Source organism: Lagenorhynchus albirostris, chromosome 12 (genome assembly GCF_949774975.1).
Source record: "Lagenorhynchus albirostris chromosome 12, mLagAlb1.1, whole genome shotgun sequence".
Lineage (NCBI taxonomy): Eukaryota > Metazoa > Chordata > Mammalia > Artiodactyla > Delphinidae > Lagenorhynchus > Lagenorhynchus albirostris.
The window spans coordinates 74897497-74912335 of record NC_083106.1 but is presented as its reverse complement, the minus strand read 5'-3'; the positions used below and the strand labels follow the sequence as shown (position 1 = coordinate 74912335).

At 36.8% G+C, this 14839-nt stretch overlaps 1 long non-coding RNA gene across 1 annotated transcript in view; it reads right to left on the bottom strand.

Moving 5' to 3' along the window:
* LOC132530804 (uncharacterized) overlaps nt 1-11599 on the bottom strand; it is a 142085-nt gene extending 130486 nt beyond the window's left edge. The window contains exon 1 of the long non-coding RNA XR_009543893.1: nt 11370-11599. This is a non-coding gene — a long non-coding RNA (uncharacterized LOC132530804). The remainder of the gene's footprint in view (nt 1-11369) is intronic.
* Nucleotides 11600-14839: the final 3240 nt, after the last annotated feature.

Sequence of the window (14839 nt, the reverse complement as noted above, 5' to 3'; positions counted from 1 at the left end):
CGGCTGGGCCCGTGAGCCGTGGCCGCTGAGCCTGTGCGTCCGGAGCCTGTGCTCCGCAACGGGAGAGGCCACAGCAGTGAGAGGCCCACGTACCGCAAAAAATATATATATAAAAATAAAAGTTTAAAAGTAAACCTTTCATTTTCAAAAATTCACAAGTGCTCATCATCGGTGCTTTATTTAAAAGGTAAAAAATATGCCTTACAACTCCTCAGTATGCCTCTCAAGAACTCTCCATCTGGCTTCCCTTGCATTTTGCTTTTAAGCCATATGACTGAATGCATGTTTAATGCACAGAACATTGCCTAGCATATGGTAAGGGCTATTGATAGCAGCTATTTTATTATTAATACATAGGTCTAATTATTAATACCATTAACATTAGCTATTATAATAATATTAGATATTAATATCATTATAATTATTCCTACCATTTATATTAATGTTGACTATTCTAATTATTTATATTGATATTTTCATCATTATTATTACCATCCATGCTACCATGTCCACTTTTACTGAAAATCCAAAGGTACTTAAGCTTCAGGGACTGTAAAGCCAAAAGTATAGTAACTAGTCTTTTCAACAAATGGTATTAGAACAACTGAACATCTGCATACAAAAAAATTAATCTAGACACAGTCCTCACACCCTTCACAAAAACAGACATATATGCAAAATGCAAAGCTATGAAACTCTTAAAAGATGACACAAGAGAAAACCTAGATGACTTTGGGTATGCAGATGACTTTTCAGATACAACACCAAAGGCACGATCCATGAAAAACACAATTGATAAGCTGGACTTCATTATAGTTAAGAACTTCTGCTCTGCTAAAGATGATGCTAAGGCAGCAAGACATGAGTCACAGGCCTAGAGAATATATTTGCAAAAGATGCATCTGATAAGGACTCTTATCCAAAATATACAAAGAACTCTTAAAACTCAACAATAAGAAAATAAACAGCTCAATTTAAAAAATGGCCCCAAGACCTTAACAGAGAACTCACCAGAAAAGTTACACAGAAGACAAATAAGCATATGAAAAGATGCTCAAGTCGTAAGTCATCAGGAAAATGCAAATTAAAATGACAATTAAATGTCACTACACACCTACTAGAATGGCCAAAATCCCAAAGTCTGACAACACCAAATGCTGACAAGAATGTGGAGCAAAGGGAATTCTCATTCCTTACTGACAGAAATGCAAAATTATACACAGCCACTTTGGAAGCCAGTTAGATGGTTTCTTACAAAACTATGCATACTCTTACCATACAATCCAGTAACACACTTCTTGGTATTTACCCAAGGAGCTGAATACTTAAATATACACTAAAAACTGCATGCAGATGTTTATAGTAACTTTTTTGTAATTGTCAAAATTTGAAAGCAACCAAGATATCCTTCAGTAGGTGAATGGAAAAATAAACTGGTATATCCAGACAATGGAATATTATTCAGCACTAATTTAAAATGAGCTATTGAGCCAAAAAAAAAAAATGAAAGAAATCTAAATGGGTATTACTATGTGAAAGAAGCCAATCTGAATAGGCTACATACTGTATGATCTCAACTATACGACATTCTGGAAAAGGCAAAAGTATGGTGTCTCCATAATTTTTACTGCTGTTAAAAGATCAGTGGTTGGGGGGAGGGAGGGATGAATAGGCAGAACAAAGAGGATTTTACCAGTTGCTTTATTTTTTTATTTTTTATTTTTTGCGGTATGCGGGCCTCTCACTGTTGTGGCCTCTCCCGTTGCGGAGCACAGGCTCCGGACGCACAGGCTCAGCGGCCATGGCTCACGGGCCCAGCCGCTCCACGGCACGTGGGATCTTCCTGGACCGGGGCAAGAACCCGTGTCCCCTGCATCAGCAGGCGGACTCTCAACCACTGCGCCACCAGGGAAGCCCAGTTGCTTTATATTTTAAATGAAATATAGGTATACATATGTGTATATATCTCAGAAAATATTAGTAACCACTGGTACTGGAGTTCCACTTAAGAAACTGTCATCATTTAGACAAATGCCTTGATAAACTTCCATGAGTGTGGAAGGTGAGGTCTTTAGAGTGAGGTATAGAAGGAGACTGCAATACAAGGAGAGAATATTATCTCAAACTACTTTGATAAATTTTTCACTTTTTTATCCTGATGAAAATATCTGTATAGCTACCAAGAAAGCCAAGGTAAAAATCGTGTACATTCAAATGTTATAACAGATGGTCTGAGTCTCGCAGCATCAGCGTCCCATCTATAGTGGGCCCTCAATAAATGTGGAATTCATGAATAAATTGATTACTGAAAGAACACAAAATGCAATTTTCCTGTTTTTTCGTTTTTTCTACTCTGGAAATAAAACTTATATATGTATTGCTTTACACTTTCTGTGTCATACTTTTCTGAAGACACGGATGATCATGCACTTTTACCAAGCATTTGATGGAGTGGGAAACCTGTCAATCTGAATTGGAGAGAATATTTGGAGTATTGGGAATTTTATGGTTTGAAACCTTATGAAGTGTTATTGGGCTTTTGCTTCAGGAAAGAAAGTATGCACTTGTCAACTTAGCTCAGATCAAGCATTTCAAGAGTAATGTTCATAGAATGCTTGGTGAGAAGAAAAAAGGAAGCACCAGAACAGAATAGTTCTTACAAAAACTACCTCCCTACAATAAGAAATAAACACAATAAATTAGGCTCTAAAGTAAGTTAGAGGCATGCATAAGATGCATGAAAAGCAACTCTAGTCCTCAACACTGTCTCTTTGCTTTTTAAATAAGTCTGATGATTGAAAGCATTGGCACTTTTGATTTTTAAATATTGTGTTCAGAGAGAAGATCATGCTACAGAAGTATCAAAATATGAAGGCACAGAATAAAAGGTAGATGAGGAATCTGCAATGTAAGTAGGATAGGTGACTTGGCCAATTTCATAGAGCTCCTCAGGAGTACAGCTAGAAGAAAGAATGCAACAGAACCAAGAATCCCACTGTTTCTTTCCTAAATTCCAAAGAATCCTAATATAACACAAGCAGGTCAGCTTTTAGACATAAACTCAGGAATTACGTGATTTCAGAGATAAGAATTTTACTTTGTTCAAAAAACAAGTCTCCTGCACAATATTGCCTAAAATTTCAATAGGAAACAGAGCCTTTAATTAACTGAAGATTAAAAGGCCAGAGTGAACACATTAGTGTGAGTGTTCTCACATGCAAATGAAAAATGAAACCTCTTGATAGAGATAAATGACTAGAAATCAGGAAGAACCTGCGTACTTAAAGGGTAAGAGTGTATTTTCTGAAGGAGGAAAGGTTGTTAAAAAGTGACAATGCAGAGACTTCTCAATTCTGTCCTGATCTAAAATCTATATCAAATACTGATTAGAAGCTAAAACCTGAGAGTGAGAATTTCCCTCAAATAATACCTAGATATATGACCAAAGCAAGTCACTCAAACTTTCTGAGCCTCAGTCCTCTCATCTTTAAAATGAGTACATTAATATCTATCTTAAACGACTGTGTGAGAATGAAGAGTTAATATATTGAAAGAATCTGGCACAATGGCTGGCATATAATAAACAGTTAATACATGTTTGTTCTTAATATCAGTTCACATACCTCTTGAGCACATTGACTTGTTAGGAGTAAATATGTTTAAGTCTCATTCATCAGTGTTCAGCAAAGAATGTAAGTTTCATCAGTGTTATTTTAGGCCTTTCAAATTAGGTCATAACCTATTTTGATTTCTATAAAAATATAGCCCCCAAAAGTAAAACTGCATTATACTTCTTGAGAATCTGTTTCAGGTAACTGTGTGATATAATAGATATGTTAATTAACTGGATTATGGTCATCACTTCACTATACTACCTTGTATACCTTTAAAAAACTTGTACATGGGCTTCCCTGGTGGCGCAGTGGTTGAGAGTCCGCCTGCCGATGCAAGGGACGCGGGTTCGTGCCCCGGTCCGGGAAGATCCCACATGCCGGGGAGCGGCTGGGCCCGTGAGCCATGGCCGCTGAGCCTGCGCGTCCGGAGCCTGTGCTCCACAACAGAGAGGCCACAACGGTGAGAGGCCCGCGTACCGCAAAAAAATAAATAAATAAAAACTCGTACAACCTAAATAAATACAATTTTTATTTGTCAATCATACTTCAGTAAAGTTGAAAAAATACTTTTAAATAAAAAATTTCAATCACTAAAAAAAATCTGTTTCATGTTATTAAATCCAATTTTTCTTATCTTTGTACTTCACCCAAATATGTTTCTGTTTAACTTTTATAATTACAAAATAAAAAGCAGTCAGCATACAAATGAATGCTGTAACTATATACCTTGGTTTGAGAGCAAATTCATTATGTCCCTTTCAATAATTTTTATACAGTTGTGTCTGTCAGTCAAATATATCCATATCTGATATGATATTGGTTTATAAAAAGATTCTTCAATGGCAAAATCCCTATGAAGAGAAGACAATTTAAATTTTTAAACACTTTTTAGCGTAACAATTATAGGAATATTTCTATGTATCTGGACCAGCAATATCATGTCCTAGAGAACTTGTTAGAAATGCAAATTTTCAGACCCTCCCCAGAGCTAATGAATCAGAAATTCAGAGGACAAAGACCAAAAATTACATTTTAACAAGCCCTCCAGGTGATTCTGATGTATGCTGAAGTTTGAAAATCACTGGTCTAAACTCTAGTCAATATGATTGCATGCTATAGATACCCCTAGCTGAAACTTCTTAACAGCTGAGGCGCTGTGCCTACGGATGATAGAGAACGGAGAATTCTTGGTCCATGCCTTGTGATTACAGGGAGAGGCTCCCTACTACACCACCAATTACCAAAAGTCCATAAATTGCAGGAGGGAAGGATACAGCAAAACTTCAAGTCTTAAAACATCAGATCATAATTAAACAGCTGAAGGTCTTGAATTTTAGTCCCTATAGGGAATCCCTAACCAGGATCAATCCAGCTACAATTAGTGTAAGGAACTCCTTTGCACTATGCTTGGCAGTGAAACTGAATAATGTTGACCAGAGAGAGCAGCAACACAGGGCCTTTCAGGGAAGACTTGACTTTGGAAGATCCTTTCAATATTTCAACTCCCTTTTAAGAGAAAACCCCAAATACCTTAAAGGCTTACTCCATTTTGATGAACTTAGATTCTGCGCTTTCTAAACTATAGGATTGGAAACTCTAGGCCTCAAAGTAATTTCAAAGGATTATCAGCTGGTAAGGCACTAGGCACTGTATGTAGACAATAAATAACCAAGCAGGCAACATTCATTCATCACTCAGCCTGTGCCAGAAACTTCTATGTATTCACTCACTCAATAGCCCAATGTGGTAGGTACTGTTAAACAGAGACTTAGAAGAGTAACTTACCCAAGGTCATGCCTAGCAGGTGATGCTATTGAGAGCAGTCTGATTAGAGAATAAACACTCTTACCACTACCATCTGGGGTCAGAAATGTACAGGCATATCTGGGAAACTGAGTCACTACACAAGACAGAAGTTTTTACATGAGAGACTGAGAAACAACAGAAGACAGGACTTATTCTAAGAAGTAGAAGAACCAGGCACAATAAGTTTGATCAAGTAACAAAGTCTTATTTGCCAAATTTTTACACATTCTGAGTAGCTGTCATTCCATCTGCCCCAGCCTAGCTGTTTGCACTCGTGTCTGTGGCCTAATGTGAAAGAGGCTTTAGCAAAAACTGCACAGTCATTTCACTAAAATCTAGTAAAGTACAGTACTGTTTAAGGATACCTCTAATGGAGAGTAACACTAAAAGCAAATGGATGAGGGCACTTTTCTTGGCTTCCCTTCCCCCTCCCATCCCCTAACCCCCATCTACATATAAGGGCAGTATATTAAGTAGAGCCAGGCTGCTTGGGAACTAGAAACTGGAAAATCAAGAGCATAGATCCTTCTTGCTGTCTCTCAGGAGCTGCCTAGCCACTAATCTCTTTTTTTTCCTGCTATGGCTAAGTACACTGATTTTGATACCTAATAAATCTGAGTTTGAACCTCAATTCTAAACCCAGTTCTAACCCTTACTATCTATAAGACCACAGACAAACTTTTAACCTCTTGAAGCTTTCACTCTTTTATTTGTAAAATGGAATAATAATTAGTACCTATCTCAAAAGCAGTGATATGTTACCCCATAGGCAGAATAAGGATGTACTCATTGTACCAGTAAAGCAGGGTTGTCAAGACGAAATGATAAAACATTTTTAATGGATATGAAAAAGCATCAAAATGGTCATCAAAGTAGTGATATTAACAACTAATAGTTATTTGAAATTCCATTTGGTGTGTGCTTGCATTAGGGGAGGGATGACAAAGCACCATAATCTTTTCAGTGCTTATTGCAATTGTAAGTTTCAACATGGCTCTGCTCATAGCATGGATATGAGGATCAAAAGAGATAGAATGCGCTTGAAGTAACGTTTGGCCCAAAGTGAGCTCTCAGTAAATGTTAACTGTTATAATAATCTGCATTAGCTTCCACTAATACCTTCTGCTGCCTCATAACTTTAGCTTGTGGAGCCAACTCTAACCCTTGCTCTACAAGACCTTTCAACTCAAGTACGCCGTAACTGAACACAACAGTCTATGTCTCTTTGTTCAAATTCTCAAGAAAAAAAAAAAAAAAGGTGGATTGGACCCAAGCAATTGTAGGCTGAAGTGGAGGTTGGTGGAACAGAGTTGAGTTATATAACCTCCTAGCCTCCCCCTTTTTTTTGTTTCAACAAGGGCTATAACTACAGTCTGAGAAGTCAGCTTTTGCTAGTTTCTGCTGTGGTTAAAAAGCAACCCTCAAATCTTGTTGTTTACAAGAATGAAGGTTTATCTCTGGCCCACATCACATCATAAACTGACTGCAGATTGGCTGTGATTCTGTCCCACACATCTTTCCAGGATCCAAGCTGAAGGAACAACCCCTATCCATGATGCACACTTCTTGTGACAGAGGGAAAAGAACAACAGTGGAATGATTGATGGCAAGTAATGTTTCTGCTTAGCCAATATGTATCTATCATTCATGCTCACGAGAAAAGCACATGGCCAAGCCTGGGGCTGGGAAGTACAATTCTCCTGCAGGAAAGGCCGTGAATAGCTGGGAAAAATAATACAACCGAGGACAGGGAATAAGGGGGAGCAAGTCTTTTAAAACATACCTATTAAAATCATGTGAAAAACAGTAATATTTAAGTACAAAACTTACTAAGTAATGTACATTTTTGGGAGCTACTGCTTAAAATGTTACTTCAAGTTCTCTCAAGCCACTGGACAATCTGAAGAAGTTTCTAGTCAGCATGATGGCATAGAAACTCATGTTTTTCATACACGAACCAGTCAATACCAAAGTGTTTTGGAGACAACAAAACTTAAACATATGCATCATCCTAAATTTTAATATAGTGTCTATGCCTTTCCATACTCAGTACAGAAATGGCTCCTTAAAAGAGCCATTTTTAATTTTTTAGTAAACGGAAGAATTTAGTAAACAACATTTCCTGCAGCATGAACTTTATGCACTTGAACCTAATCAGTTTTCTTTTTTTTTTGCTTCATTAAAATGTGAATTTAGGGGATTATTATTATTAGCTTTAAATAGCATGGGGAGCATCCATACTTAAATGTCATAAAAATTTAGCATTCATGTCATATAATTCTAGAACAGTCCAAGGAGTCTGTAGGTGATACTATATAATGAAACTATTATTTTCCAGATTAGCCATAATAGGCCAAAAATGCATAATTTAGGTATCCACAATTAGAAGTAAAAGGCATGACTGTATATTTCATGCTTTATGAATAAATGTTCTGACTGTAAACTTTTGAAGAGTTGTGGCAAACAACCACGGAAGTCAAGGAACAGTTCCACTGCTGTCTTCTCTCTAGAAATCAAAGTTTTTCACTGCTCTCCCTACTTTGTCTGTCAGGAGACTTGTACAGTCTGCTGCTCCTTGTGTCAAGGGGCCATTATAGCTCAAACTTCCAAGAGACCCACAGCAAATCCAGGGTACTAGTCACCCAAAGTAGGGATTGAAGTTTTACAGAGGTGAATCAGTATTTTCATCCTAGTTAAGAAAAGTACTTATTTTGATAATGAAAGTAAAAGAAACTATCAATATCTTTCTGAGAAATCATATTGCTTCATTTTCTACATATCTTTATTCTTAAGTTAAAGCCAGTGAAGATACAAAAAGATGAATTAAAGAACTGAATTTTTCATTGGTTCAAACAATTTATGCTGAAATTTTCTTATAAGGGTTAATTTTTTTTTTAACTATTATGAATCTTCCTTAAAGGCAAGGCAATTTTACCCATCAGGCACTATAACTACAGTGCTTAAGGCCTAAGTTCACGTAACAAAAAACTTGTTTAAAACTTTCTTACCCAAAACTTTCTTTTCCTGGCCCCTTCAAAAGTAGAGAGAAAGAAAGAGAGAGAGAGAGAGAGAATCAATTTTGAAAGTAAACAATCCAATGATATAAAGCAAGGCTGTAATAATTGTAATCAGCAATTTTTTTTAAGGTCAGAATCATCTGACCTTAAAAAATTAATAAATGTAACTTCTTGATAAATTTTCCAAGAATAAAACATTGCAAAATGTATTCTAAGTCACCTAATGAGTCAACTACTAAATTGATAGCTACATGCAAGTTGAAGGCCAGAGAACATCTCCCCAAACCTATGGCTTTGCTTTTGGAGAGTTCATCTAAAGCCCCTCTGTCTCCTACCGGAAGTAAAACAGCTGAGCTAGTCCTCTATTCCTAGTTTATGACTGTGAAGCCATGCCTTTTGCATTAAGAGCAAGCCTAGTCTTCAGTTCTCTGTAGTGTGGTGGGTAAGGAGTAGCTGGAAATGACAGTGGAGAAGTATGATTGCTATATCAAATGGTAGTTCTATTTTTAATTTTTTGAGAAACTTGCATAATGGCTGTACCAATTTACATTGCCACCGACAGTGCACTCTAATTTTAATATACAGTGTGTTTATAAGATAAACAAGTACTGGGGATATATTATACAACATAATGACTATAGTTTTAAATATATATAGTTATGTTAAACATGACCTCTGGGACTTCCCTGGTGGTCCAGTGGTAAAGAATCTGCCTTACAATGCAAGGGATGCGGGTTTGATCCGTGGTCAGGGAACTAATATCCCACATGCCATGGGGCAGCTAAGCCCGTGCACCACAACTACAGAGTGCATGCACCCTGGAGTCTACATGCCACAACTAGAGAGAAAACCTGCATGCCACAACAAGAAAGAAGCCCGTGCACCACAACGAAAGATTCCACGTGCCATGACTAAGACTTAACACAGCCAAAAATAAATTAATTAAATAAATAAAGAATAAAATAAATCTTTTTAAAAAAATGACCTCTTTCCATTACCATTTAACAATCTGCATTTAGCTTTATTAATTTTTCCTTATACCATCTGATTCGTATATGTTACTTTCCCCCTAACTCCCCCATATATCTAATATCTAACTCCTCATATACCTAATCTCCCTTCTGTGATGGAAGAGGAAAACGAGGTAACATTTTTTTCTTAAAACCCTATCTTTTCTAACCATCAAATGTTATCTCTGGTTTCTCTAGCACAGTGTGTTAAATTCTTTTTTGGTGCTTTGAATATCAAAGACATTATTTCCTTTTCATGAAATGACATCTTATGTAAACCATTTTCTTTCAAACTTGCAACATATTATTTCCTTCCTAGGAGGGACTGCCTGACATCTTTAAAGTAACTATTCTATTCAAATACTGTTTACTTTGGTAAATCCAACGTCTTTGAACTAAACTCTTTTTTTATACACTGGAAAGTGACTAATTCCTATGCTTTCATTAAACAAGGATAGACGTGCATTTCAATATACAGTAATGGATTTCTGAAGTCTATGCTTTATACAAAAATGTTAAATTTCCTTTGAAAACTGAGGCCAGGAGTAATTAGTTTTTCCTTAAGAAAAATAAACATTTTATTGCTAACTTAGACATTGGGGGTTACCATACACCAGGATCTTGCATGGCTTCCCTTAGCACACAAGCTCAAAATGTTAGTTTTCCTGTAAAAGTTATAAATATTTTTATTATAAATTTATGAATGTTGAATACATAATTGTATGAACATTGATCATCCCATTGAAGACTCTCAGTAAGAGCCTTCTATGTACAAAGTACCACAGAAGATAGAGCTACAAAAAAGGTTCCTGACTTGTATCTCCAGATAAATGACACCTATAAGTAAAATGTCCATCTCCTTAACCTGATGATCTGAATGTTTGCCCTCCTACGTCTAGTCTCCCAGAACGATAAGAATAATGCTATCCTCTCTCTACAAAGAAAATGTAGCACATGACTTTGAAGATTTTTTTTTCAGAAGTGGTGTAGGTCTTTTCATTTGCCCATTCCTGAGCTGTCTAATATGGCACCCATTATGGAAATGTGGCTATTGAACACTTGGAATCAGCCTAGTCTAAATCAAAACAGGCTGTTGGTGTAAAATACACACTGATGTCAAAGAATCAGCATGAAAAGAAGAATGCAAAGAATACTGATTACATGTTGAAATTTTAATGTTTTGGATATACTAGGTTAGATAATGAATTATTAAAATTAATTTCACCTGGGTTTTATTAAACTTTTCTAATGTAACTATCAATACTAGAAAATTTTAAATTATGTTTGTGGCTTGCATTGCATTTCTACTGAACAGCACTAGTCTAGTCTCTCTCCCCTGGATCCTAAATGGTACACAATCACAGTATGAAACATGTGACTTAAGTTAGGGGTATCACATGGTACAATGACAGAGAATAAAATGAACAGGCCAACAAAAGGATTAAATATGTGATGTCAAAATCTATAACTGGATGTTGATTAGATGTAACGTGGTGATTGTTTCAATAAATGCAAATATCGAATCATTACATTGTATATCTGAAACTAATATAATGTTATATGTCAACTATAACTGAATTTAAAAATCTGTAACTAAATGAATTAATCATTTACAATTCCAAGGAATCTGAGGAATACCAATGGGTCTAACTGTAAGAGTAGCAGCAAGAAGTCAGTCCTGCCAACTCAGATCCTGTCGGTCTGATCATTTGGGGGAATCCTGGTACCTGCAATGCCTGAATACTCACATGCTTATACATGTAAAGGATGATGGTGACAATAACTGTCATTTACTGAACCCTTAATTTATGTCAGATACTTTACAAAGATTCCTTGTGTAATCTTTATAATAATCCTAAAGGTGTATTAGTTGGGGTAGGCTAACTGCTGAAACAAACATCCTCCAAGTTTCAGTGACTTACCAAAATAAATGTTATTTCTTGCTTACATCTGATGGGGTGGCAGCAGACTCTGTTCAAGGCTTTTTCTGTCTTAAAGTTCTTGTTTCTCATAGGTCTCTGGAGTCCTCCCCAGTAAGCCAGCAGATGGAGAAAAGAAGAAAAGAGCGCACTTGGGGGATTTTTATGAGCCAAGCAGGAAGTGGTGCTTTTTCTTTCCAACCAGCAATCCATTGCCAGAATTCAGGCCTGGACACACCAGTCTGCAAGAGAGGCTGAAAATATTTACTGTGCCCAAGAATAAAAGGGAAACATTAGCAGTCTCTGCAGCAGGCACATTTTACAGATAAGGACACTGAGTCTCTGAAACATTCAAATAAATTCCCTAAGGTCACAGATCTAGAAAACAACATTCAACCACAGGTCTGTAGGACCCAAAAGCCCATGCTCTTTCTAAGTAACACTGCAGAACTCACAGGAACTGTCACCACCTCAGTATACTGACCTCAGTGGGATGATGAAGCAAATGGTAAGGACAGAACATGAAGTGATTAAGATGAAAGCGGAGTATTTTCTTCATAGGCAGATGCCTAGTGAGCTGGCTATGAAGGGTAGATAAAATTGTTGTCTCCGTATAACAATTTTTATATATTTCCGTATATAAAAAGATATATATGGAAATCATTAAGCTAATTTGGCTATAAATGAGATAGAAATCAAGACACATCAAAAGATTAGATAGGCAAAAACTACTAGAACTACAAATAAGAAACATGGAGGTTCAAAGACTTGAAACTTGAATTTGATATGAAAGATCACGTTGGGCTCTAAATTACTGATGCAAGTGAACAAATTTCTTTTAGTGGCCATTGAATTATGCAATTGGTTTGGGTGCGAAAGTCTAGAAGCAGACAGGAAAGTTATCTAAAAGGATGGTAACTATGATAAAGAAAAAGGGAAGAGCCAATGGTGCTAGTCATTTGCTATGTTTTTTTTCTCCATTTCTGTATTCATTGCATCTTAGGAGCACTTCCATATCATGTTAGTCAGTATTCCTGACTCTACTAAATCTTATGAACACGTTTCTGAGAGAATATAATTTGTTTCCTTTTTCAGTTCTATTGCCATTCTCAGAAGGTTACTTATCTAACCTTAACCCTCCTTGGGACAATCTTTTACTGTTCTCAAAAATATACTTTCTAAACTTCATGTGACTCTACCATGTTTCTACAAATCTGGAAAAAAAAAGATTACATATCTTAATTCTATTCTTATGGGGACATGACTTGGGTTAGACCTTTTTCTGAATCTGGGTGAATGGCATTTTCAGATAGGCAGTTTTCTGCCATGCTCTGTTAGGTACTGGGTAAGAGTTTTATTCCATCAGAGCTTCCCTACTACCTTACTCAGAGATAATCCTCAAAGCCAAGTCTGTCTCAGCTTGAAAAGTGAGGCAGGACTATAGGAGACCGTTGGAAGTTGTGTGTTTACTTAAATTTTTACTACCATGTGTGCTGCACACCTTCAAATATCCCCATAATCGTCCTGTGAATCCAGTCATCTGATCTGTCAACTGGAACCTCATCCTCTGAGAAAGGCTCCTATGAGAAATTCCAGTGCCCTTAGTCCCATGTACTTGCTTTCTCATGGTCAACCATAGCTCTTGCTTCTGCTGAAGTATTGATTTCACACACCTCACCTCTTAGAGATGATTGCTTCTCTTTGTTCTATACAGAGCTTCTTTCCTTGATTTCCCCCAAACCACACAGACACTGCAATGCCATGAGTTGTTACATTGCCAAAAGGCCTTTAAAGTTCTCAGCTACTATGCCACCATAGTGGCATAGGAATTTTTCTATCTTTCTCCACAGATTCAGCCTGCTACCTATGTTTTATGGCCTTTTTTCTAACTCCATCCTCCCTTGTCTTTCTTCCTGGCATTCCTCCTCCACATCTATGTTCACTTCTTTAGGCATAACTGTTTAGTTCTCTCTTTGTATTGCAGCCTCCTTCTACACCTCACTGAAAAGGCCTCACCTTCCACAGTCATGGAAGTTTATCAAGGCATTTTCCTAAATGAAGACAGTTCCCTAAGTGGAACTCTAGTACCAGTGGTTATTAATATTTTCTGAAATATATACATATATTTATACATATAATTCATTTAAATATAAAGCAACTAAGCTTCAGAGGACATAAATTTCCAGTTCATATCCTGACAATACATGTCACTTTACCCTAAATACCTTTGCCTTTTAAAATACTGTCAACACAACGCTGTTTTTTATTTTAATTAATAAACTGTATTTCTAGAGCAGTTTGAGGCCCAAAGCAAAATCAAGCAGAACATACAGGGTTCCCATAGAAAGTCTGTCCCCATACACACACACAACCTTCCCATTATCGACGTCCTGCACCACAGTAGTAGATTCATTACAACTGATGAACCTACATTGACACAACACAATCACTCAAGGTTCATAGTTTACATTAGGGTTCACTTTTGGTTTTATACATTCTATGGGTTTTGACAAATGAATAATGACATGTATCTATCATTGTCTTATCATATAGGATAGTTTGCCCTAAATATCCTCTGAGCTCTGCCTATTCTTCCCTCCCTCCCTCCTAATCCCCGGCAACCACTGATCTTTTTAGTGTCTCCATAGTTTTGCCTTTTCCAGAATGTCCTATAGTTGAGATCAAACAGTATGTAGCTTTTCAGATTGGTTTATTTCACTTAGTAATATGGTTTCTCTGTACCTTTTCATGGTTTGGTAGCTCATTTCATTTTAGCACTGAATAGTGCTCCATTATCTGGATGTACCACAGTTTATTTTTCCAGTCACGTACTGAAGGACATCTTGCTTGCTTCTAAATTTTGGCAATTATGTATAAAGCTGCTATAAACATCCATGTGCAGGTTTTTGTGTGGACCTAAGTTTTTAACTCCTTTGGGTAAATACCAAGGGGCACAATTGCTGGATCATATGATAAAAAATGTTTAGTTTCAGAAGTAACTGCCCAACTGCCTTCCAAAGTGGCTGTACCATTTTGCATTCCCATCAACAATGAATGAGAGCTCCTGTTGCTTCACATGATCATCAACCCTTGGTGCTGTTATCAGAGTTCTGAATTTTGGCCATTCTAATTGGGAGGTAGTGGTATCTCATTGTTGTTTAATTTGCAACTCCCTAAGGGCATATGATGTTGAACACCTTTTCATATGCCTACTTGCCATCTGTACATCTTCTTTGGTGAAGTGTCTGTTCAGACAATGCTGGCTTTTAAGATAAAAATTTATGACATCCATCATTTTATATTGTCATTGACCCGGCTTTTAAAAGTAAAAAAGAAGCTACTCCAGTTCTCTCATTTTACAAATAAGAAAACTGAGTCAGTAAAAGTGAAAACTGAATACATGAAAATAGTTACAAATTTAGACAGAAGAAGTAGGCTGAGGACTAAGTCAGTCAGAAAAAGAAGTCAGTAAA